Here is a 25,649-nt window from a genome sequence, read left to right as displayed (position 1 = left end):
GGTAAGTTTTGACTTAGCTCGTTTGCCATCATGTTTACCAGTATAGTGCAAAAAAAGAGGCATAGTAAATTGTGTCAAAACAAAAACATATGCCTTTATTTGTTTTGAATAAGCCCTCATGGCCAGTCTATTATCACCAGCAAAGTTTCAAATAACGACGTCAATGTATGTAAGGCAACAACTCAGACTTCAAACTGCACTAAATACCCAGGTTAGGACATTTTTCTACTCTTGGCTTTCTAAATATCAAAGGCCATATTCCTAATATGGACATCTAGATGAAGCTGTTATGATACTAATCACAGTTGACTATGCACATAGAGATCAAACCTTTTGTTTACAGGGGAACGTCAATCAGAAGAAAGATGGCTTAAAAGGAACCAAAATGCACACAGTCTGAACATGTAAAGACTTCAGTTCCCTTTTAAATATGACAGTGATATAGTTCACATAATATATTTCTAATCAGATTAATTGTTTAGGGCGAGAAGACCCTGGTTGGAGAGGCTGCCTGCATCCATAAGGTCTTAAAAGCTCTGCTATATAAGCCTGTCCATGTAGAGCTTTATGTTTTTATGCTAATAGTAGAATTTTAAAGTAGATTCTGAATTTCACAGTGAAGGGAAGCAAGGCTTAATATGTGACCGCCGGATATTTCCGTTAGCAGTCTTGGTGCTTTGTCCTGAACTAACAAGCTATGAGGACTTTGAGATGCTCATGAAAAGTGAGGCAGGAGTAAATTAAAGTGTGTATTAAAAGTCCAAGATCAATGACTGACAGTAAAGGTTTGAATATGAAACAGCTGACCTTTATGTTTTTTTTTAATGAAGGTCCACATGGGGCTCCAAACTCAGAAACGAAGAGTCATGCTGAATCTTTAAGAACCACACGCTGTTTGAAATGGTTCTGCTGTTAATGTTAAGTTTTAGAGTATCCCAGACACAGCGATGGGGATATCATTGACCAGGGCTGCCCAGTGGACCATGGCCAGCTCTAGTACTGGCAAACTGGCATTCACACCAATGAATGAGTCCTTGTTGAAAGAAATCCTGCACTTTGTGGAGCACTTTAGTTCCCAACACCCACAGGAAGCTGAACATGTGTTTGAGGAGCCCCTCCAGTGGAGTACCACTTTAGTGGCATCTGATTTCAAAACAGGCTACGACATCAGGTTGGTCTGATCATGAGGTAGGCAGCTGGCTGGCTCTCAGTATTATGTGTCTGTGCAGGATTTGCTGTCACCATGGTGTCCAAATGTTTTTACCTTAGACATACTCAAAGCTGCATGTGGACCGTAATTAATTTGTTTTTCAGCTTCAGTAAGATTGAGAAAGTTCCACTGTATTTCATCAGAATGTCTGCTCTACTTTAAGTGTGTGGTTTCCTTTGTGTCTCATAGTATGGACCTGGAAAAGTACAAAAACAAAGACTCACATCTCCATTAAGCATTTCAGGCAATTAAAGTTTCTTTTTTGTTTTATTTCCTACTCAGTGACTGAGATGTTCAGTCCCACGAAAGAGATAGTGAGGGCCATCCACTGTTGCAGCTCTCTCCACCGACTGTTTATGTACGCAGCTTCAGCCAGCTCTCTAAACTGCTTCATCTGGCAGATGATAAGAAGTTGGCGGAGGTTCGGGCATGTCTAGAAGGTAAATTTGAGTCCAATTTGCATCCCAAGCAGTCCAACCACCAGCATTCCTCCATAACCCACGAACTTAATTTGTTTGCCCTCCTTGTTACTCTGTACAGCCATCCAATTATGCCGCCATTGGTAATTCTTTACAGATATGCATTTACTTTAGGGCCACTGCCAAGAAGAGATAAAGTAATATATATTTCTTTGACAGATGGACACATGATGAATATAGTAATACTTATTTCATACTGCCAGTGGATTTGTTATGGAGAGATAATATTAGCTTAGCTTGTAAGAAAAAACAGAGTACATTCAAGACCAGCTGTTTTGATAGATTAAAATGAATCCAACTCACCTCTTGTGTTGTCAGAAAACAGAGAGCTCGTGGTTTGGATTCTTGGTAGGAGCTTTGCCTCTGGCCTGGAGAGAGAAGCCCGTGCTGATGCAGTAAGTGTGGTAGACAGAAAGGAGGAAGGACTAGCCAACGACTTGGGGGTCAAGGTCAGACTGTTTCTGTTGTTCCAAAATGTGGACAAACAGATCCTTGAAAACCTTCTTAAAAAAATATTTGATATTTATTTGTATTCAGTAATCACTTATTACACAGACTGTGTAAAAAAGCTCATATAAAATCCACAACTTTTATAACAAATAGTGATCAAACAGATTTTAGTGAAACAGTGATATATTTTTTTTTAATATATAAATTACCCTCTCACCCCTGTGGGCGGTCTTTTATCCTTCAAGCTTGGGTCCTCTACCAGCAGCCTGGGAGCTTGAGGTTCCCATGCAGTATCTTTGCTGTTCCTAGGACTGCGCTATTCTGGAGAGAGATCTCAGATGTTGTTCCTGGGATCTGCTGGAGCCACTCCTCAAGCTTTGCCTCTGTGCTATTTTTCAATCCAGCTTTGTCCAGCCACTGGTAGGATTTCTGGATGTCAGCCACTTCCTCTAATTCATTCAGTTTTTCATTATATTAATTCATTACATTTTTATACTTCTATTAGCATCATCATTGAGATTCAAACTCATCCAAGATTTTTAATAGATACATTTATGGTATCAATTTCAAACACCTACATGGCTTCGTTCTTGAGTTATCACATCCACAAAATTGGGTGTCCGCTTAGCCCAACGACTGGTCTGATAGGGTGATGACGATACCTCTGATTTTTTTTTCCCATCTGCGTTTTACAAAGGGTAAGAATCAAGCAACTAGGCATGCAGACTGTTTCTGCAAAGCAGTCTGTGAAAGAATGTGTTGCTCTCAGGAGCTCAGTCTGTTCCAGCGTGCTACTGGATGCTATATGTGCATAGTCAACCGTGATTGGTATTATAACAAACTGGAAGCGATTGGGAATGACAACAACTCACCCATGAAGTTGCAGGGCATGTAAAATCCCAGAGTATGGTCAGAGAATGCTGAGGCACATAATGCACAAAGGTCACCAACTTTCTGCAGAGTCAATCACTAAAGACCTCCAAAACCATGGTCTTCCATTTACTTCAAGAACAGTGCGTAGAGAGTGACATGGAATGGGTTTCCATGGCTGAACAGATGCATCCAAGCATATGTTGATGCAGTGGTGTAAAGAACTTCCCCGCTGTGCAATATCTGGCATGACAAATCAAGTTTCTTTGACTGGCAATTTGGTAGATAAGTCTGGGTTCAGCGGTCACCGGGAGATCAGTACTTGTCTTACTGTATTGTACCAAGTGTACAGTTTGGGGGAAGGGAGGATTATAAAAGGTACTCTTATGCTTCAGTATACCAAAACATTTTGGACAATTTCATGCTCCCAATTTTGTGGGTACAGTTTGGGGTTAGCCCATTCCTGTTCTAACATGGCTGTGTACCTGTGCACAAAGCAAGCTCCATAAAGACATGGTTGAGCGAGTTTGGTGTGGAAGAACTTGACTGGCCAGCACAGAGTCCTGACCTCAATCTGACAGAACACCTTTGGAAGGAATTTGAGCATAAACTCTCAGTCAGGCCATCAATGTCTGATCTCACAGATACACTTCTTGAAGAATGGCCAAAAATTCTCATAAAAACTCCTAAGCTTTGTGGAAAGCCTTCTTAGAAGAACTGAATCTGTTGTTGCTGCAAAGAGTGGACAGATATCATATTAAACCACATGAATTAAGAATGGGAGGTCACTCAACTTCATGTGCATGTGAAGGCAAACAAGTGAATATGGGCAATATAGGTGTATCTGTCAGATTCCAGTTTCGCAAGTCATTTTTCAGTCGCGCTATTTGCTTCATTGCAGCGAATTTATCATGCGCATAAAAGCATTCAGCAGCATTTATCACACACCAAGTGATAAATGCAGTCTATGTCCTGTGTTCTCTGGTTAAAGTGACACCCTCTACTTCCAAAAAAAGTACTCTCCAAACCAGCTTTGAAAGATGATGTTGTCACTACGTGGCTTAGTTTTTTAGTGAATGATTTATATTGCAAGTAAAACCATGGCTCAGCCTTGGGCTCATGCTGTTCTCCTTAGAATATTATGTCCTCTTTAGCAGACCAAACACGTGATGATTTCACCTTTTCCTTTTCCTTCCTTCCATGGGGACAAACCTGTTGTGAAATGATATCATGCTGCACTTCATACCTTAAACATTTTTAGGAGTTATTTTCCTGTTTATTTTTATTCATCTATTCATTAATTAATTTATTTTTGGTGGGGGTGGGGCTGTGGTGCACCGTCTTGACAGGTGCAGGGTGAGATTTGCTACCTTGTGATTGAGCCCTGTGACAGTGAGACCCTCTACATCACCTGCAGCACAGCTGGGGTTTTTCTCAATGTGCTAAAACTAGGTTTAAAGGCATTGTGATCCACATTTTGATCTTTTATATTTCTATCCAAACCTACAACATAGTCACATTTTCACACAAAGCCATAAAGCAAGGAAACCAATTACACAAATAACACAAACATCTTTAAATTATGTGCCTTCAGTGACTGTTGGTCAGTCTTTCACATCAGCTTGGAGGAATGAAAGTGCAGCTGTAACTCCAGGATGTTGAGTGGGTGGTGGTGCGGGGTGGGGGGGCGTTATATCAACTTCTTGAAGTGTTTCCACATCATTTCTGTTGGTTAGAGATCAATACTTTGACAAAATACAAAACATTATCATCCTTCTTTGACTATTCTCTGGCAAGATGGGATTAGTGCCTAGATGCTTGACCCACTTTCTCTTTATGTGTAATTCAAGGAGAACTGTCTTAACATTTTCCATTAGAAATCACTGATGCAATTCAGAAGATCCAAACTTTGATACTTCCACCATATTTCACAGTTACAGTGAAAGTCATTCATTGCAGTGCAGTGTTTTCCTTTCATGGAACAGAATGATTTTCATTTAAACCAGCAAGATCTATTTTGGCTTTGCATTGTTCCAGATGTCTTCTGGGTTGTCCATGTGACCTTTCAGAAACTACAGTTAAGCAGCATTTTTCTCATTGGGGTGAAGTCGCTTTCTTTTTGTGGTCATGAAATACAAACCATTGTTGTTTAGTGTTCTCCTGATTATGGACACATGGACACTGGCCAGAGTTAAAGAGATCTTTAGCCATTTAGAAGTTACTCTGGCTTCCATTTTTACCTCCCAGTCTACCAAAACCCCCACTGTTTAAATAACCTTGGTCTGTTAACCACTTCTGTGCAATAGAAGATGGGCTTCAGTTTCTTCCACTCATACACAGACTGTCATCATCAAAACAGGGTGATCACTGACACCTGTTTGTCATCCCATTTATTGCAATTGATAATTCAAATTTTATCTTTAAATTTGTTGCTAACATACATTTTCCTTTTGCAAACACTAGATTGTTTTCCTGGATTTAAAAAAATGTCATTTATAAAATCTATGTCTCAGTTCTTCAGCTGGCTTCTATTTAACTCTTTTTAGAAGTCAAGTAAAAATTCTGTGATTGGGTTGTATTTAAACAGAAATTGTCCACAAACCTTAACGCTGTACTATTATTAGATTTTCCTTTAATCTAAGCAGAAATATTTTTGTGAGTTTAAGACAAGACTGCAGAAAGTACATTATTATAGCAACAAATCAAACAATGTGTGTGACACATAGCAAAAGAGCTTAGACAATATTAAGTTGGGATGCATAAGCCGTTTAAACTACCAGAACAAAGCAAAGACAATAAAGAAGCAGATGCATTCAGCACAAGTGCTATTTTCCACACTATTAAAAACTGACACCACCAGTAATCTCTTCTGACATTTTTAAGTCCCTCTGTACATTGTTCCAGCTGGAAGAAGCAGCATATTGCAATAAAGCACAGTGCTCTTTTGCAAAGTGCAAAACTATAATCAGATATGAAGCACTGTGCTATGCTGTATCTTCAGACAAGGCTATTCTGTAAGAACTGATTAAGTTCTTTCATTTTAAAATATATTGAATTGCTCAAGACAACAAAAAAAGTTAGCACTGTATTTGGATGCTGGAACTATATCTGTTATAAACAGATCAATGTGCAAAAGTCTTGCTCCATCCCTGACTTTTTAAAATTTTCATTATTATTACCAAGAAGTCAGACTTGTGTTTGTTTAAAGTGGCCTTGAGGAGTACTTCTCCAGCCCTTTTAAAGTTTTTCTTTGGACATTGGTTGCTTCTTTGGTCATTTTTAGTCCAGTTCTTATACCTGGCCATTTTTGAGTAATTGTGTTTTGTTTTGTGTATTGGTAGGCAGCTCGAAACACCACATTCAGAAAAGTTAGGAAGGTGAGTGATGTCATTATGGCGGCAGAGAGGTATAAAAGTGAGTGCATAGACATCTTAAATAATGTACTTCCATGTATGTTTGCACAAGTTACATAGATTTCCTATGTCCTAGCAAAATATGAAGAAATTGGAGACTCTTGCACACAGGAGTCTTGCACAGTACCCTGTCTGGTGAAAATATTGACTTATTGGCCTCCCACAATGCAACTCCCTCTTATCCCACTATTGTAAAGAGAGCTTCTTGCATGCTTTGCACTCTTTTCTAAGAGAGGATTTTACATGCCGCAACACCTTTCACTCCACCAGTGACTTAGCTGACAAGCTTTAAGACTCCTATTACTGTTTCTTCAACTGAAAATGGTTCACACAATTTGAAAAAAGTCCACCCTGAAACCGAAAGGGTGACATTGATGCAAATGAAACCTCAAAGAGGAGCTTTGTCATAACCGAATTCAGCAACTTGTATGATTTTACACTTCCTCTGCTTTCAGATACTTGGAGCTTCTAGCCTTAGCTATTCCAGCTGACATGTGGGCCACATTAAAATTGTGGTTTTTAGAATTAATGAAGCTGTTTTTCACTTTGTTTTCACAGGGCATAAAACAGGAGGGGGAGGAGCATGGATATGAGTGAACAAGTGATACTTACAAAGACCTGGTAACACTTCTGAAGAGCAGATCTCCACACTTTGCTGAGAACATAAACAACCAGGTGGAGTGGAATATAAGCAATTAACATCAACACATTAAGGCTTGTCTTTTTATTTTAGCTGTGAATTATAACTCTCAAAGCAAAAATGTGTCGGTGCTGAAACGCCTCTTTGTCTTGTGAACAAGCTCCTTCTCTCTAATACTTTGATTTGATTTCTGATGCTGTGTGACTCATATTCGTAAACAGAGTTCGGATTATGTAATCAGCGTCTGTGCTCTTCCACGCTAGTGAGCTAGTGTCTGGTTGTCACTGTGTTGAAAAATTTCTGAATTGACCTCCTCCCTGTTCCAACATCAAAACAGCAGAGCCACAGCCCTCCCACCACCTACCCCCTTCACACTCACACACACGCACACACACACACCAACACTTGCTCATTTCCAGACATTGAAATCTGTGTGATTTATTCAGTAGTGCTATTTCCTGCTTTAGAAATTTGACGACATAACAAATCGCCTCAATAATGGACTCCATCTGCTCTCGAAAATCTGTTAATCATTTAAAAACATATTTTTTTCTTACTCGAGCTGATGTTTGTTGGAAAATGTGGCATCATCACAAGCTCATCAGGTCCTTTGAAAAGCACTTACTGCTTACTGTCTGCTTTGCATGGATATCAGGACTGTTTGAGGTATTTCATCACTGTCTAGTTTTTTGTTTGTTGGCTGTCATTCTTATCCAAATAAAGTATGAGTGTGATTAAGAACAATAGTATTTGCACAGCTTTTCAAAGCAAGAATCAAAAGTAGATCAGTATGAGTAATAGGATTTACAAAGATCAACCAGAATTGACATGTAAATGTATTTACAGTGTGGTTTTGCAGCACTGTGATACATATAAACTACATTTGAGATGAAAGCTGAAGTCATTTTAACAAAACAAAATGTCGGGATTTATTTGGATGTTTGCTTTACATCTCATGCTTCGAACTGTCATTACCAGTCATTAATACTAATATTAGTATTACTTTATAGAGATACTACACACTGGCAGCATGGCTGCCAGTGTGTAGGCTGGTGGACGTTTGTTGTCCGCCACCTCTTTCTAAATTTCCCAACGACTGTTGGACGGATTCCCTCAAAACACTTTACAGACATTAATGATATTCATATGGATAATCCAAATACCCGCACTGACTTTAGCACAATTCTGTTCAATATTATTTATATAAAACTAACAACAGGCTTTTCAAGCTACATTATATTTATGACAAAAAGCCTACAATACTAGAGAGAAAAGTCCAACAATCAAAAAAATCTCCCATAAACAAGAAGTCGGTGACAGTGGGGAGAAAGAACTACCGTTTAACAGGAAGACACAAAACCACACCCAGGGCAACAATCTACTGTGAAACTGTGAGGGGAAATAAGGAGAACAAGGAGATGAAGAAAAACACAAACTATGGTGAAAAAAGGCAAAGCTTATCAGAACCTTCAGGCTTTTATTTATCCAGTGAAAAGATCTATTTGTTGGACTGGAACAAAGTCCCATCAGGCTAAGCTCACTTTCTCATTCTCTTTGGTTTTCATCTTGCATCACATTCAGGTCAAAATTCTTCTCTTTTTCAGTATTTTGTTTCAAGAACAAATACCTGCATAATTCTTTAAATTTCCAACAGCCTCTGTTGCTCTTATCGTAACTGTAAATATTAGCACTGGAAGCAGATGGTTACTCTAATACACTGCATTGCCATTACCATTAAAGAGCTGTTCATGTTTGTAGATTTCTAGGCTACATCGGCGCAGTATCCCAAAAATGGACACAGTTTTAAACACAAGTTTGAAAAGTGATCTAATGTGGAAGTGTCTTAGATCTGCATTGTTTCTAGCAGCCAGCAGGAGGCAGCTCCTCTACAAGCCAGGAAATCTATGGGAAAACATTCTTTTGCTTTCTCGATTTATGACCTCACTGAACACTTTCCTGATGTATTTATGGTCTTAACTGGTAGTTTCACCTCTTACTGAATAAAATATGATGTTCATTTTGTAAATTACAATTATTGTTAGAGTCGAAATAGATGACAAAGCAGGGTATGCTTTTGGATATGACTACAGTGCATTTGGGCGGTTATGGCATGAGCCTGCAGTGTCCCTTAGTTTGTCACAGCCCACCGGGGTTTGCCACATTCAGTTTTTTGAAGTCACAAAGACGGTGATGTGACAATGCTTGACTCCTCTCTGAGGTCTCAAAACCAGACTTTGCTAATTAGTCTAGGATCTGCACTTACTCTCAGTTTACACCAGCGTGGTTTTCCCTCAACTATTTTAGCTGATTGTCAAAGTATGATTTTTTGGGGGGCCGAAGTGCATTTTTGCCTTTAAAAGAAGCACTATATATTCAGTGTACCAGTCACTTTTCTGAACAGTCATACTTTCTTTTGTGTTGAAATGAAAATATGAGTTAAATTCTACACGTATTAGGTAAGACTCAAAATATCAATCATTTAGATAGTTTTAGTATTTTCTTCATAGCTTAAGAAAAGTAGTTTCTTCATATTTGTGGCATAGTGGTGATGTCTGTATGTTTTCATACAGTAGGCAATGTAAAGATCTAAAGTGTTCTACGAAACCCATCATAGGGTTTATGATGACTACAATAAACCAATAAGAAGTATGGGGCTGAACTGTGTGAAAGAAAAAAAAATCTATAACAAAGAAAGTTATATACATATATTCAGGCTTTTATGTTTTATGAGTGCTCTGTGAAGAATGATGCCTTTAGTCTGAACGATCTAAAAATGATGGACAACAGCCGTATAAATAGCTGTGAATGAGTGTGTGGAGGCACAAATCACTGTCAAGGTCTTTTTTTCTCTTGGATTCTTTAACTCTTTTGATATGTGCAGCATGCAGTGTCCTGTAACTTTTGTCTAGATCTCTCTGCCTCTACTTCAGCTAAACCTTTTCATGTGATGCGGCTAAAATGCATCACATTGAAATCCATTTGACTTATTGCTGACGACATCAATCAAATCTATATCATCCATACAAGATACTGAATAATTGTAGTCCTTCTTGTCAGTCTGGCCCATTGCAGTTTTAATTTGAGAAAGCAACAGCACCAGAGTCTGTCAGGAACACAGTCTTCCACTGGTCTGCCTCAGTTCCCTGATTGCAGTATGGAGCCCAAACCCAAAAGACGATAGCCAAAGATAACAACACCTAATCTCCAAACATATCTGCTCATTTTCAGTCTGAGGAAGCAGGTCTTTTTTAACAGTTCTATTAGATTGGACAGCCTCAATCAAATGAGCTGCGGCAGCCAACGGAGATGGTGGCTGCAACGCAGGGAGGAAGCAGACTAGCCTTCTCTGTTCAGTGTTGCGGATTCATTTTGACATCACAGCGTGATTGGAAATTGAACATGCTGTGTGTATGCATGCACAAGATGCTTACTGAAAAACACAAAATCCCTGGGTTGTCAATTGTTTTTGTTATTCACATCCTGAAATTAATACAGACTGCCTCACTGCCATAACCATTCACTGGCAGCAGCTGGAATTCTGACACTGACAGATGTTTTATGGCCACTGGCTTCACAATTTGTTGCCCTGCTGATTTTCCATCAGTATGGATAAAGTAATTAGATACAAATCTGCCCCAAACACATGTAAACATTTGGGGTTTAGGTTTTAGTAGTCGATTGCTTTATGAAAACGACAAATGAAGAAACTTGAAAAGTCCTAATGGTGTAATGTTACATGCTATAAAAATATTTTTTTAACTTCAGATTTCAGGCGTCAGCCCTGCTTAGCATAGCATTTGTCTCTGGACCCGTACTGGTTTAAGCTTTTTTAGTTTTTTTTTTTACTGCAGCATGTTAAGAAATGTCGAGTGTTCCCTTCTGCGTAAGCAAATGGACTTTGTCCATTTCACATATAATGGAATTAAAGAAAGTTGGTTAGTCTAATAAAGTCAGGATGTGGGTCTGTGGTTGGGTGTATTGACTTATGTTTCCAATAGCAGGTCACTTTGTGTTTTATGAAAAACAAGTCTTTGGAAAAGTGATCAGGCAACTTGGCTCCAGTTTGTGCATGAACACAACCCAAAGAAATACGTTTTAATTCTTTTCCCCTGCCCTTAAAAATCTCGAGCTCCTAACAGCCAATGACAGACTGAGCTACTTCTGCAAAAGCAGGTGTCTGTGATTAAAAACTCTCATGCCTGCAAACCTTTCATATGTGTCTTACTGGCGTTTGTGTGTAGGTTGTAAAGTTTGGTATAAAGACCTTGAAAACTTTACCTGAATAACAGTGACACAAAGGCGTTACTTAGCCTGAGCCAAGCTGTAAGGTTTTAGGTGAATGTCGAGAAACAATAAACTTCTTGACATTGTTCAGCCATTTAACCAAGAGAGACCTCTTCTGTACAAAGCAATGAGAGTTTGTTATTTTATTTCAGTACCTCAATAAAGAATAATATTGAAAAAATAAAGATTTTTTCAAGTCTGCATAGGATTGAGAAGGGGCTTTTATGTGAATTTCATATTTTTATTTGCCACATGTAGGGTTTTCCAGTATTCGCCTTCTGAGTAGCATGAGCAATTCTTTGTCTGACATAGATATGCGATGACTTTCCAGTAATGAGAAGAGACAAATCATTGCAAAGAGTAAGTGGAAAATACACCACATTGACTGATAAGAAGTGAAATAAATGTAAAACAGATTAATCAGAATAGCTATTTTTGTTTTAATAAGCATAAATTTGACAAATTTACAGCCAGATTACAAAGCACTTCACAATCAGATTTTGCTCATTCTGTTGCAAATTGGAAGAGGTATTTACACTCAGTCTTCAGCTTCTGGCTTTCCCCCTTACCAGCAGGATTCTGCAGTTCAAGAACTATCAACACAAAAGATTCAGCATGTGGAATCGGTTGATGGAGAGGAACAAGGCCAACCCCAGAGGTCTTACGAGCAACAGGAAAAGAATGTGCATGAGAAACTACAGCTTACACTCTACAGGGTAGACCGCGAGAAGATATATGAACCATGTCCACGATGGAGTGGACTTAGTGTCTTGTCTACATGTGGGTATGCGATAATTCCTCACGTAAGAAGTGTCCTGAATTTTTGTTGCATCGCAGAGATTCTTCTTGAATAGCAGATGAACTTTAGATGACTGTGATGCCAGGCCTTCAACACATGTGCTTAGTGCATCTGCCAGCAGTCACACATTATAAAGAGATGGTTATATGGTTTATAAATTTAAGGGCAAGTGCAAATATTCCTCATTACACAATAGTCAGAGTTAATAAATTCTCCATATAATGGAAACCCTTTCTGCTCAATTACAGATGCAAAACTTGGGAAAAAGTATGAGAAAAAAAATCCCCAAAAGATCTATCACATATGGTGTTTGATTGATAAATAGATCTAGCAAGGGCTGAGCTGTTGCAGCTGTACCTTGTGATAACTGTACCCATTTGAGGAGAAACTGGCTCAAGATAAAAGTATCTCAATTGCTAAAAACAAAGAAAAAAAGAAAAAAAAAGTCTGCTGAGCCCTGTCTCGAATTGTTAAATAATGATTATGTTAGAAAAATAACAATTTTCAGAATAGAAGCAGGCATAATGACTCTTATTTCACATCATTATAGTAAAACAGAGGAAAATAAAGGCAGTAAGAGCTCTGAAGAGGATAAAAGAGTCTAGGACAAGGGGCCAAGAACAAGATGAAAACAAAATTCTCTGTATCTTCTTCACCTGCACACATGTCCTCCCAGACACAGTAAGATAGTTCTCTTTTGTCAGAACCTATAAAGGTTCCTTCTTGCACTGCAGCTGGGGTAAATTAAACTCAGTAGAGGTTAGAAGTGCAAGGAATCTGATTGTATGTCTAATTAAAAACAAAGAGCTTAGAGATTAGTTTGAAAATACAACCAAGATAAACCTGTCTTACTGGCTAAAAAAAAAAAATTGCTGAGTTCTTTTTTGAATTGTTAAATAAAGATTATGTTAGAAAACTGACCATTGTTAAAATAGAAGCAGCCATAATGTCTCTTATTTCACAGCATTACAGTAAAACACAGGAAACTAAATGCCATAAGAGTTCTAGAGAGGAGAAGAACATTCTGAGACAGAAAAGCCATGACCAAAATGAAAGCAGAGTTTTCTGCATCTTCTTTACCTGGACACCTGTCTTACCAGAAACGTCCTTTTTTCGGAACCTATAAGGATTCGTTTTTGCTCTGCAGCTGGGGCAAATTAAACTCAGTAAAGGTTAGAACCGTAGCAGATCTGATTGTACGTCTAATTAAAACCAAATAGGTCAGAGGTTACTTTGAAAGTACAGGCAACAAAATGAAACAAATGTAAGTACACCTGTTGCCATGGTAACAAAAAGGAATAACACATGTAATTTCTGATTGAGGGTAATTACAATTACGAATGAAGTTATAAAGTGGCCCATGAACAGCACAGCTCTCTTATAATTGTCTAATGCAACGTGACTTACCAAGTAAGAAACCAGACTGCCATTCTTAAAGATGCAACAACAACGGCAGGTGACTACCCAAGAGCTACATCTCTGACTCTGCAGGTCTTAGATAACATGCCAAATGTAAAATTTCATGACAGAACAAGTATTGTTTCTTTGGAAGGCTCTAAGAGAAGGGCATTTCTCTCTAAAACAACATGGAAGCACAGTTTACTTTGTAATAACTGCATATGAACAAACTGCCAAATTTCTGGGACAGAAAAGATCGAACAGGTGATGTTTGGCCATAAAGCACAGCACCACATTTGGAGAAAAACAAGGAAAGTATATCAGAACAAACACCTCATACAAACTATCAAACACTCTGGTGGTAGGTATGATGGCTTGGGCTTGTTTTGTAGCCACTGGACACCTTGCAGTCATTAAGTTGGCCATGAACTCCTCTATATATTAAAACATTCTACTCAGTTAAAACACTAACTAAAGATTGGCCCAAATTGGTAAAGATGAGATTTTTTTTAAAAAAATCTAAAATCTGAATTTTTATTGTGACTTCATTCTACACTTAAATGCATTAATATTACACGTGGTCTAACTTAAAGAATTTTGACTTATTAACCATCGGTTTACTATTTTAATATTGACACAGTTTGTTATATACTCATAATTTCCCCCCCAGTGAAAACTGAATTAACTGGATGTTTTTCACCATTTGTGACTTCTGCTTTAAAAACTGTCAGCTGCTAAAACTGTTCTGAACAAGAAGCTAAGTAAAAGGTTTTTCCTTGTTTGGCTTTTGGCAGGTACAGTACCTGAGCTGTCTCCATACTTGAATGTTGTCTGTATACAAACTGCAAGTGTAATAAATCATTAAGTCACTGAGAGCAATCTTTGCTGATCATCATTTTCTATACATGCAATAAAGACTCCGGGGTGCATTCACTCAGTCACACTCATCACCTCACATTAGTGTAGGCCTGACAGCCACAGGAAGGTCTTGTTCAGTGTTTATCATACTGTGTAGTGGAAAAAACCCCATCTATCAGCTAGCCCCGTCTGATAATACGCTCCCCTGGAAATGCTATTTGCATGTACTTGGGAACTGCCTCTCAGTGGGCCCATTTGAATGTGTACCAGATTTCATTGCTCTACAGTGCCCTATTTTCATGATACATTCATCCAAGTGACCCATGCAGCTTTAAAACACCATCTGCATTTCTGTTTGCATCAGTAGCCAAGCAAGAACTTTGACTCTGTATGATAACGGCTCCATTCCTCTCATGATATTGATTCCAATTTTATTTTCCTGCTACTTAAATTCTGTTAAGACTTGAATTTCAGTCTTTAATGGATCTTCTTGTGTGGGATAACCAGCTTTATTTCCTGCTTAAAACACCAGACAAGAGATTTCATGATCTTATATTTCATCCCTCTATTTATCTCTATTGTCTATCCCAAATGTTTGGTGTTGTAATCTTTAGTCAGAAGCTGGAACTCCAGTGAGAGCTCCACTGAGAGTGAAGAGGAAGAGGAGCAGCCATATCGCCATCCAGAGACTAACACAGACCTGCCCTCTGAATACTGGCAAGTCCAGTATTCAACTGGTCAAGTATCTCAAGGTATGAGAAGTTGACTCTGCACGACAGTGTTTCCTTCCTCTCATGGATTTCATCCAAAAAACAGTGAATTGAACTGAGCCACAGACATACTAGATCTTTTCCTGCTGTCTGTACAAGAATCTTGATGTTGACCTGAATCAGCATACAAATTTCCACAAACTCTCCACAATTGCATTTCAAGGAAAATAATATTTAGCCATGGATGTGCACCAGAACTTATAATGGGATATTTTCCTTCCACATAATTCCACCTGTCTGTTTTGTTCAATCACATCAAGGCACACTCAGCGACAAAAGGGATGTCAGATAAAATGAAGTGTAGGTCGCTCCCATTTAAAATGGTGCTTTGTAGGGAGATGTTTATTGAAGTGGTAGACTCGGCTCGTGGATTCCTGGTTTCTGACACAGGCCTGTTTGGTTGCACATGCGAGCCAAGTGCACAGGGGGAAAGAGCTGTCTGACGGCAGCAGCTGTATGCATCGTTTGCCCACACCGCAGAAGCATAAAAATGAAATGCACTCGTGATAGGTCTGACGGGGCATATGGTGAATATTAATGTGTCAAAACATGGAAGGAAAAGAAAAAGAGGACAGAATGACAATGGCCCAGACTGGCTGTGAATACCTCCGACCGCTTGACTTGAGCAATTACCCTGCCTCACTCAGTGGGCCCAGTTATCTGTTTATGTGCACAGCATCATTCAGACAGATGATATTCAAGGAACCTATTTTGCTGCATGCCTGTCCTTTGGTATTTAGCCGTAAAAATACCTCAAATGCTCTTTCAGTTGAAAGAAAATGAGTGTTATTTCAGTGTGTAACATTAGTCTAGATTTCATATTTTTACACAGTGTGGGATTTCCTGATGTTGCTGATTTGGCTTCCGAAGCCCATAGCTTGGTGCTAAATAAGATCATTCACAGTGCAAGTAAAACTTTTATAGAAAACACTGCCATAAAGTACAAGCCCTGGTGAATATTTTTAGCTTAGCTAAACAGAATATAATGGAAGGAAATTCCCACTCTAAAAGCAGGCTGTTGCTCTGTTCCAGAAAAAAGAAAAAAAAGATGTAAACGATACGAAATTCAGATTTAAAAAAAGAAAAACAAAAAACTCTCTGGTTTGTAGATTTTGTGCTTTTCAGTGGGATTGTGGCACGAGCTTTAGGGTTGTGTGTGCAATCCTGCTTCAATACAATGCAACAATGCCGTAACCAACATGTCCCAGCTTTCTATCTGTCTGGACGCCACACAGCACAGTTATTTATGGGGTTTGTCTAGTCGTCATTTTATAATATCATTACCATCAGACACTGAAAGTTACCATGAGCCAAGTTAAATATCTGTTTTATTTTAGGAGGAGATCTTTTTCTCCTTCTCCTTCGCACTATAGACAGCCATTTGTACTCTAGGATGTTTAACACGTTCATAAAGTGACACATGGATGTTCTGTTTTGTGTTTTAATGATATTTATGTAAGAATATTTGCCGACGTGTTTGTTTTTGTACCTGCATAACGGTGACCTGTGGCTATGCTATGGTAACGTGATTGTAAGTGTGCTATAGATGAAAACTTTAATTTACGCTCCTTATTTATTAGTTGTAAACTACCTGTATCCTAATGTGTTTAAGCTTATAAAGGCTGTGCATGCTAGGACAAGAATTCTGCAAATTATTATAAACACAGAGGCTATGGAAAAAATGCAAAGGAGTCAAAAGAAGAGCTGCTTTACTTATCGGGACTAAGCAATGTTAAACAAATACAAATACACTAGCTGCTATCAGTTATGTTAGACATATGGCTTTCTAAACACAAAACATATTTCATACTCCCACAGGTACAAATATTTTGTCTCATGTAAAATATGCTATCAGTTAACAGATAAACTTTGTGCTGTAAAGATTTTAATAATTGTCATTTAAATTTAAAATTTGCTTTATCGTTTTTTCTTAACTAAATGTTTTTTGTCATCAGATTTTTAAAGTTTCTAAGGTGTCACTGTTAGAGCAGACTTTCTCTTTAGCTTTAAAACACATCACACACACACACACACACACACACACACACACACACACACACACACACACACACACACACAAACATTGTGTTCAGCCCTCATTATGGTTTCTCCCCCTCTGCTGGGCAGTCACAGTACTACTGCCCTGTGCTCCTCTAATGACTGCCGTCCTGCTAATGGCTGCACTGAAATTCATCTCCAGTGTGCAAAATCCCAATGTCACGTCATTTTCTCAGCAGCAGTGAATTTGGAGTTAATTATGTTGTACTGTGAATAATTATCTGTTCCTGATGCTGCTTTTAATAACTACAGCACTCAGTTAAAACAATTGTGCTTTTAGTGCTTGTAATGCATTTATAGCATGTCTAATGTGGAGATTTATTTTTACAAGAAACATTGCATCGGTTCCTGAGTCAAGCAACTGTTCAGCTCAACTGGGCAAAGACCTGAGTCTTTGGGTTGCAAAGACTCAGGTCTTTGCCCAACATGTACTGTGCTCATTTTATGACTGCCAACCCTATTAAGTGATCAGGTTTTATATTACAGGAGATCAAATATGAGTCAAGAAACAACGTGTAATCAGTCATTCTGTCCTTTTAGTACTCTTCCCATGAAAGAGATGGGTTTGTTCTCTCTATGTCTGCTGTAGACTGCACAGAAGTATGAAAACTGCTAAGTCTGAATCATTTTGTGTTACAATAATTGGTATGAAACACTCTGAGTGGCCCAAATCCCACTGTCTCCAATCCAGCATTGCTGAAATATTCCTATGTATTTGAGCACCATGCTTAATATGCATGTTAACCCCTGCTGAAAGGATGTTCAGGTAACACACACAAAAAGAGAAATACCCCACTGAGCCCTCCACACACACACACACACATACATACACAAACATACACACACACACAAAATGTCTGAATGTCTGAGGTCAACAGGCTATCATTGACAGCACTGTTAACCCCATCCCAGCTCCCACATCCTCAGTGCTGTGATTTATAGACCAAGAGAGGCTCAGGCAGGGCAGTCTGTGTCTGCAGTATCTAGTCTGCTGCTCCAGAGGAAACCAGACTAGAATAAGACCTCCATTCAGTACTGTGGAGGCTTCAGCTATTTAGTAGCTCAAGGCCGAGACACCTGCAGTAAAGGAAGAGAAAAAATGTGTAAAGCATCTTTATGTGGCTGATATCAAGTTCACCATTGGAGCTTGTGAATGCAATTGGATCCTCTACTGCTTAATCCCTTCTTAACCCATTTTTGACTGCAATTTCATCAGACATTATTATTATTATTACAATTATCGCTGTATGATTATTAATGAAGCTTATTAATTACATGGTGACAAATCCAAAGTGTGCCTAATAGGATGTCCTAATGTGGAGAAAAGTGGTTGGGATGTATCTGTCCCTGGTATTTTAATACATTAACTAAGCTGTACAGTATATGTAGTATGAATTTATTTGTATTATGACTTTTTTTTTATGATTTTTCCATAGCCTCACTGTATGGCTTTAAACAAGTCAATGTCAAGGCAAGTTCATTGCCAGGTTGACCAAAGAGCTGTGCAAACTAAAAAAGGCACTTTTATCTTTCTTTTCCATGATTAATGCAGCTAAAGGATTCACAATAATGATACTATCAGTAATAATTCACATGATATCGTGCTTTGATAAAGTGTTTGCCGCTCTCTGAGGTTTTTTTTTGGGTTTTTTTGTTATGTTTTTTTGCATATTTGCATATTACAAACACGTAACCTGTCTAAATACAAAATACACTTTTTAAATAAAGATTTAATTTATTACGGGAAAAAAACGTTTAAAGTGACCCAGGCCTATCTGACAAAGTATTTCACACAACATTACTGTAAGAGTGCATTGATGACTCATCAAGGAGGTTATAAAAAACCCAGAACAGCATGTGAAAAACTTCAGGCCTCACTGGTTTCAGTCAAGATCAGCATTCATGATTCAGCAAAGAGAAAGACACTGGGCAAAATGTTCCAAGCCAAAACAGCTGAAAGGCTCATCTCACATTTGACAAAAACATCTTGAGACTTCTGGGAAAATATTCTGTGGTCTGATCAGACAGAACTTTTTGAATGGTTTATGTCCCGTGACATGTGGCATAAAACTAACAGCACTTCATAAAAAGTACATCATACCAACATTCAAACACGGAAGTGGTAGCATGATAGTCTGGGGCTGCTTTGTGGCTTCAGGACCTGGACAATTTGACGCTATTGATGGAACCATGAATTCTGCTCTCTACCAGAAAATTATGAAGGAAAATGTTCGATCATTGGTTTGTGTCTCGAAGCTCGAGAGAATTTGGGTTATGCAGCAGAACTATGACCCAACAATTCAGTCCATCTCTGAATGGCTCAAAACACAAAACACAGACTTAAATCCAATTGAAATGCTTTGGCATAACCTTAAACAGGTCGTTCATGCCTGAAAACTGTACAGTATGGCTGAATTAAATCAAGTCTGCAAAGAAGAGTGGACCAAAATTCCTCCACAGCGATGTGAAAGACTTGCCAGTTTGCCAGTTATCACAAATGTTTGATTGCAGTTCTTACTGCCAAGGGTGGCACAACCTCTTGTTAGTATTAGGGGTTAATTACTTTTTCACATAATGCCAGGTAGGTTTGGATAGTTTTTTTCTCTTTATAAATGAAATCATCATTTAAAAACTGCAATTTTTTTGTTTACTCAAAGGCTCAGTCATTAAAGAAGTTAAATAACTATTTGTAGCAAAGCAGATGAGAAACATGCACAACGTTATTTCAGTCTGGTAATCACATAGAGGCAGTCCACCAAATCATTAAGCACTTAAAGTAGTATTATTCAGTATAGACACTGGAAAATCACACTTCCACAACACAAACTGTTTTTGAATTCATACAACCTCTCCCATTATTATGCAGACTCAGCACAGAGCATCATGTACCCCAGTTTCACAAGTGGAAAACAGATTTTTAGTCGGACACATCAATGTAGTGGCAGCCAGCCTCTTTGAGGTTCAGAGTGGTAGGAATCCTATAGAATGATAACATCCATATCAATATGCTATATTTAGTAAAAGTATAAGTAAAAATATAATGTTATAATAATTATTATAAGAGAAAGTGGAGGCTCCACAATCGACCACAGGACAACATACTGCTTACATTTGTGAAATCCTCATCATCAATGAATGTAGGTAAAACAGAAGCTACAGCTTTATAATTTTAAATAAGCATCACTGGTGTGTGTCATGAAATTACCTCTGCATCTTCTTTCTGCAGCAGCAACGAAAGTTATTAGGCTAATGATAAAAGACGCTGCTAAAACACCAACACCTTTGTGTGAGAGACTGTAGCATGATATCAATCTATCCTGTACTGTCGTTAATAGGAAAGTTAGGAAAGTCTAACATTTGAAGATAATTCCAGAAAATAATACTAAAATAAACTATTGTTAATACTCTTAATAGTTAACTTTAGGGGTGCTCTGATAAAAAAAAAAAAGGGTCTTAACTCGCCTATGGCCTCTAGTCTTTGATTTTCCTTTTGATATTAAAGACCTTTGCACCCTAGTGGTGAACCATGTAGCAGAATTTGCATGACGGCTGTTGTTACACATTGTTGACTCACTTGTCCTTGCCCCCTCCAAACATGCAAACACTCACCAGGCCTCATGAAACAGATATTAAACTTGCTGGAACTACTTTGAATTTCTTGTTCTGAGGTCGAATGGTGGTTGAATTCGTTCCATCTTGAGCATCTGCCTGTATCACGCTTGGAGAAAGTCAAAGATCTTTCACCATAAAAGATTGTCAGATGTTGTCAGTATTTTAAAGAATGTCGACAATACTTCAAGACCAAAGCTACCAAAACTGAAAGCACATGATCTGTTTTTCTCCCAGCTATCACTCCTAAACACAGCTTTTTTTGTTGTTTTTACAAGGTACGAAACTCGCCCGCCGAACCCTTTGAAGACTGAGAGTGAAGGAGACAAAGGAAGCAGTAGATCCACTGCTGTTAATGGGCAAATGGTTCACATTTAGGCTCGCGTCATGATATGGGGAACACATGTGCCTGTTATCCTGCTGAGTACTGCTTTGTGAGCGAGATATGATCAAACACTACTTGAGACCATGCTATAGGCCTAACCAGATCAGCCAGCCCCTCCAACAGCTGCTTAAAACTCGCTGGCTGTTTTCTACATATATGGGTAGCTGTTAGCAGAACATGATAGACTCATGTCCTGTTTTTGCGTGAGATAACTCGTGAAGTCTCACAGTTGTTTGTGCAAAGTTTGCCTTGGATTCATAGAGGCAGCCTTGAAGTTACTATAGGAGAATCTATCAGTGCCATGTTTTAATCAGTGCAATAAAGGGAGCAATATTTGATGGTTCACTTGCCAGAATATTTTAGACTGGACGTTTCAGTGACATGCCTGACCCCCAACCCTAACCCTCCATGAGCCTGGTTCTGTCAGAGGTTTCTTTTGGTTAAAAGGGATTGTTTATTCCCACTCGGGCTCATCTGACTGCTGGGGTTTTCTCTGCATTGTTGTAGGGTCTTTACCTTACAATATAAAGCGCCTTGAGGCAACTGTTGTTGTGATTTGATGATATATAAATAAAGCTGAATTGAAATGAATGTCAAAGTTGAATAAAACTTTTGCATTTTTTGCTGTGAAAGCTCAATGTAATGATGGAAAACATTGTATATGAACCACGTTTGTTACATAACTGCATGTGATTCAGACTAAATACAGTCATAAACAAACAAAAACACCACCACTGCCTGCATTTAACCATCACAAAGCAAGAACTGTAACGCTGGCATTTCAAGTGCTGTAATGCTGTCATCATCCATCCACAGCTAGGACATTATGTGGATTTATGTAAAGAGCGTACGAAAAAACCAACAAAAACAAGTATTTGGACTCTAAATTTAAGGAAAAAACAATAAAATAAAATTAAAGTTCTGCAACTGCGGCGCATGACAGCATTTGACCACACATGCACTATTTTAAGTCCGTATTGTTTCTTTCTTCTTCTTTTTTCTTTTTTTCTGTTTTTTGTGAACACATTGAAGTTAAGTGGCAATAAAATCTAATCAGTTCCATTTCCTCTCCCATATTTGTCGAGGGGCTTGAATTTAAATCAAAGACCAGACTTTCCTCCCTCAAACCACTTGTTGACTGAGTAGTGTTGTAGTTACTAAGTTGCTAATCACTGGTTTAAATTAATATGTGTGTATATAGCAACTGACAAAATACACAACTTTTGAATTCTAACTTAAAATTAGTGTCAGGGTTTCAGTGTTAATACTGTCCTTTTTTTGCATGAAACCAGAGCACAGTGCTCTTTGTTAGCAAATTATTTCTTTCCATCAGAGTTAACCACGACAACGCTAAACACATACAGTACAAGACCATGCCATAAACAAAACAGCAGGAGTAGCATTATAAAGAGAAACAACACAATGAGTGTAAGAGGAAGGAGAAGGGGAATGGAGGGAGGCTTTTCTTAATGTTCAGTTATTTCAATTCAATTCAATTTTTCAATTCAATTCAATTCAATTCAATTTTATTTATATAGCGCCAAATCACAACAAATGTCGCCTCAAGGCGCTTTATATTGTACAATAGATCGCACAATAATAAATACAGAGAAAAACCCAACAATCATATGACCCCCTATGAGCAAGCACTTTGGCAACAGTGGGAAGGGAAAACTCCCTTTTAACAGGAAGAAACCTCCGGCAGAACCAGGCTCAGGGAGGGGCGGCCATCTGCTGCGACCGGTTGGGGTGAAAGAAGGAAAACAGGATGAAAGACGTGCTGTGGAAGAGAGACAGAGGTTAATAACAGATATGATTCGATGCAGAGAGGTCTATTAACACATAGTGAGTGAGAAAGGTGACTGGAAAGGAAAAACTCAATGCATCATGGGAATCCCCGGCAGCCTACGTCTATTGCAGCATAACTAAGGGAGGATTCAGGGTCACCTGGTCCAGCCCTAACTATATGCTTTAGCAAAAAGGAAAGTTTTAAGCCTAATCTTGAAAGTAGAGATAGTGTCTGTCTCCCGAATCCAAACTGGAAGCTGGTTCCACAGAAGAGGGGCCTGAAAACTGAAGGCTCTGCCTCCCATTCTACTTTTAAATACTCTAGGAACAACAAGTAAGCCTGCAGTGCGAGAGCGAAGTGCTCTAATAGGGTGATATGGTACTACAAGGTCATTAAGATAAGATGGGGCCTGGTTATTTAAGACCTCCTCTCCTACTTTTTGATTCATTTGTGTTTGAAATTATTGTTTCAGGATGGTGACCAGATAGTCACTGTTGACACTCTTTGTGCCATGATGGACTTTAATTTGATGCAGGAGTCATGCCAAATGGCTATCCAGGACACAGCTGGCCTTAAAGTCCTCCTTAACTTGCTGGATACAGATGAACACAAATGCAAAGTGAGTAGCCATGGCAAAGTTGGACCTGCATGGCCTGCTGGCATGAACAGAGCTGGCCATGTGTGCCAGCCTGTGTTTTAGTTTCAGAAACATGAGTGCAAGGTAGAAAGCATGCTGTTTAAAAAATGGGGTAGCAATTATTCTATAGCATTCCTAATGAGATGTGTGGGTTGGTGCTTTTCAACTGGGTTGTATTGCAACATTTTATCTACTTTCAGTGGAAATGAATGTTTGGCTGCTAAAGACCACCTAAAGGCATATGTTTCTCTGTCATAAAACAAATGTAATTTTTAACTAGTCATATTTAATATTAATGTGTGTTCTTGTGATTAGATTGGATCTCTAATCCGTCGGTTATTGTTAACATGAGAGGCGTGCAGAGCATAGTGAAGATCCTGGACTCACCAGTCAAGGAACTGAAGGCCTTAGCTGCTGAGACCATCGCTAAAGTGGCCAAGTTCTGCAGAGCAAGAAGAAATGTCAGGTTATATGGTGGTATCAATAAACTGGTGAGTGTAAGCACAGTAAAATGTAAGTTCAGAGTGTGACATGGCTCAAGCTCTACAATCCCATGGTGAGGAATGCAGCAGGAAAAAACACTGCAGATTTGAACCTGAGTTTTCTGTACTGGTAGTAATGGAAAATGTCCAACAGTGGCAGATTTTCCTTGAAAACACAGGTCAGCTTGTTGATGTAGTACTTTTTTGTACTTCAGAAAACTTGGAAACCTTTGTGAAAATTTGTGTTTTATTCTGATGAAATCCATATATTAACATAGTTCAAAGGGTAAAAAATTTTGTTGTTGTTTTGGCTTCCTTGAAGCAAAGAATTGTGTTCCCTTTTCACACAGTAAATGCCCGATAGTGGTCAACCAGTTTTTTTAAATTAGAAAGTGGGTGCTGGGTACCAGATAGAATGTCTCCTACATCCTCTGACCTGCATTCATGTTTGTTGACGGAGGGACCTTTGATTAAAGCCACCATGCCTTGTATATTTTCCTCAGCCCCAAATCGGATGTTCTCATGTGCAAATCGCTCACGGAGGCAGATTAATTTCACGCTATGCTACAAGACCACCTTTGAACTGTGCAGTCTGTAATAGCTTTGCCTGGTCTGTCTTGCTGGCCAGGAACTATGGATTAGAACACAGAATGATGGCCATAAATGGTCACACTGGGCTTTTCAGACCTAACATCAACATCTATCCTGACAGTTTTCCACTCCTAGCATCTCTGGTGTTTTCATCCTCTCAGACCCAGTGGTAATAGAACTTTAATTACACCTGTAATCAGGGCCAAAAACTTGCTATTTCCATCTGGAACCATCAATTATTACCCAAATCTTGCAGGCGAACTTTTCAGTTTAGTTCCTGAATTTATGTCAGTCTCACTGAGTTTCTATGTAGAGATTTTACACAGCTTTATCTGTCTATCTACATGTAAGTTTGGGGGTGTCTATATCTCCAATCCAGTAAAGCTGCTGAACTGCCTTCCTAATTTAGCCAGCCTGGCTCCCAACCAGGGGGACGATATAGAGGTGGCCTGTTGTGGGGCTTTAGCATCATGAACCATTCGCAAGGTTGGGAGTATCCCTCTGCTGGGAGCCCAGCTCAAGTCTCCACTTCAGAAAATGCTTATTCAAGTGACTGGCACCCTACAGGAATATGCATCAGAGGTGAGAGGGGCCTAGGATTGACAACAATTTGTCAAGTCATACTGTACAATAGTGTGATTCTATATTCAATTAACCATCTATTAAAATTGTTAAAACATATACTGCAAAGGAAATGAGAAGGCTAACCATTTCCCTTTATTTTTTATTGCACATAAATTTATTGAAAGTCCAGAACCAACAATGAGCTGATCTTAATGACATGGATTCTATGCCCAGATCTTTTTTTTTTTTTTTTTTTTTTTTTTTGCCTGTCCCGTTTGGCTCTTTTGCCATCAGAATTATTGTCTAAAGGCCAAGAAAGACGCCCAACGGATTTACTTTACCAAATGGACCATCCCAGCCTTG

At 38.7% G+C, this 25,649-nt stretch overlaps 1 pseudogene; it reads left to right on the top strand.

Annotated features, from left to right (window-relative positions):
• Positions 1-947: 947 nt before the first annotated feature.
• LOC134634184 (outer dynein arm-docking complex subunit 2-like) lies at positions 948-24,895 on the top strand (annotated as a pseudogene).
• Positions 24,896-25,649: the final 754 nt, after the last annotated feature.

The sequence above is a fragment of the Pelmatolapia mariae genome, linkage group LG9, assembly GCF_036321145.2.
Source record: "Pelmatolapia mariae isolate MD_Pm_ZW linkage group LG9, Pm_UMD_F_2, whole genome shotgun sequence".
Taxonomy (NCBI): Eukaryota; Metazoa; Chordata; class Actinopteri; order Cichliformes; family Cichlidae; genus Pelmatolapia; species Pelmatolapia mariae.
Note: the sequence above shows the minus strand (reverse complement) of the source record. Positions and strands in the feature narration are given on the sequence as shown.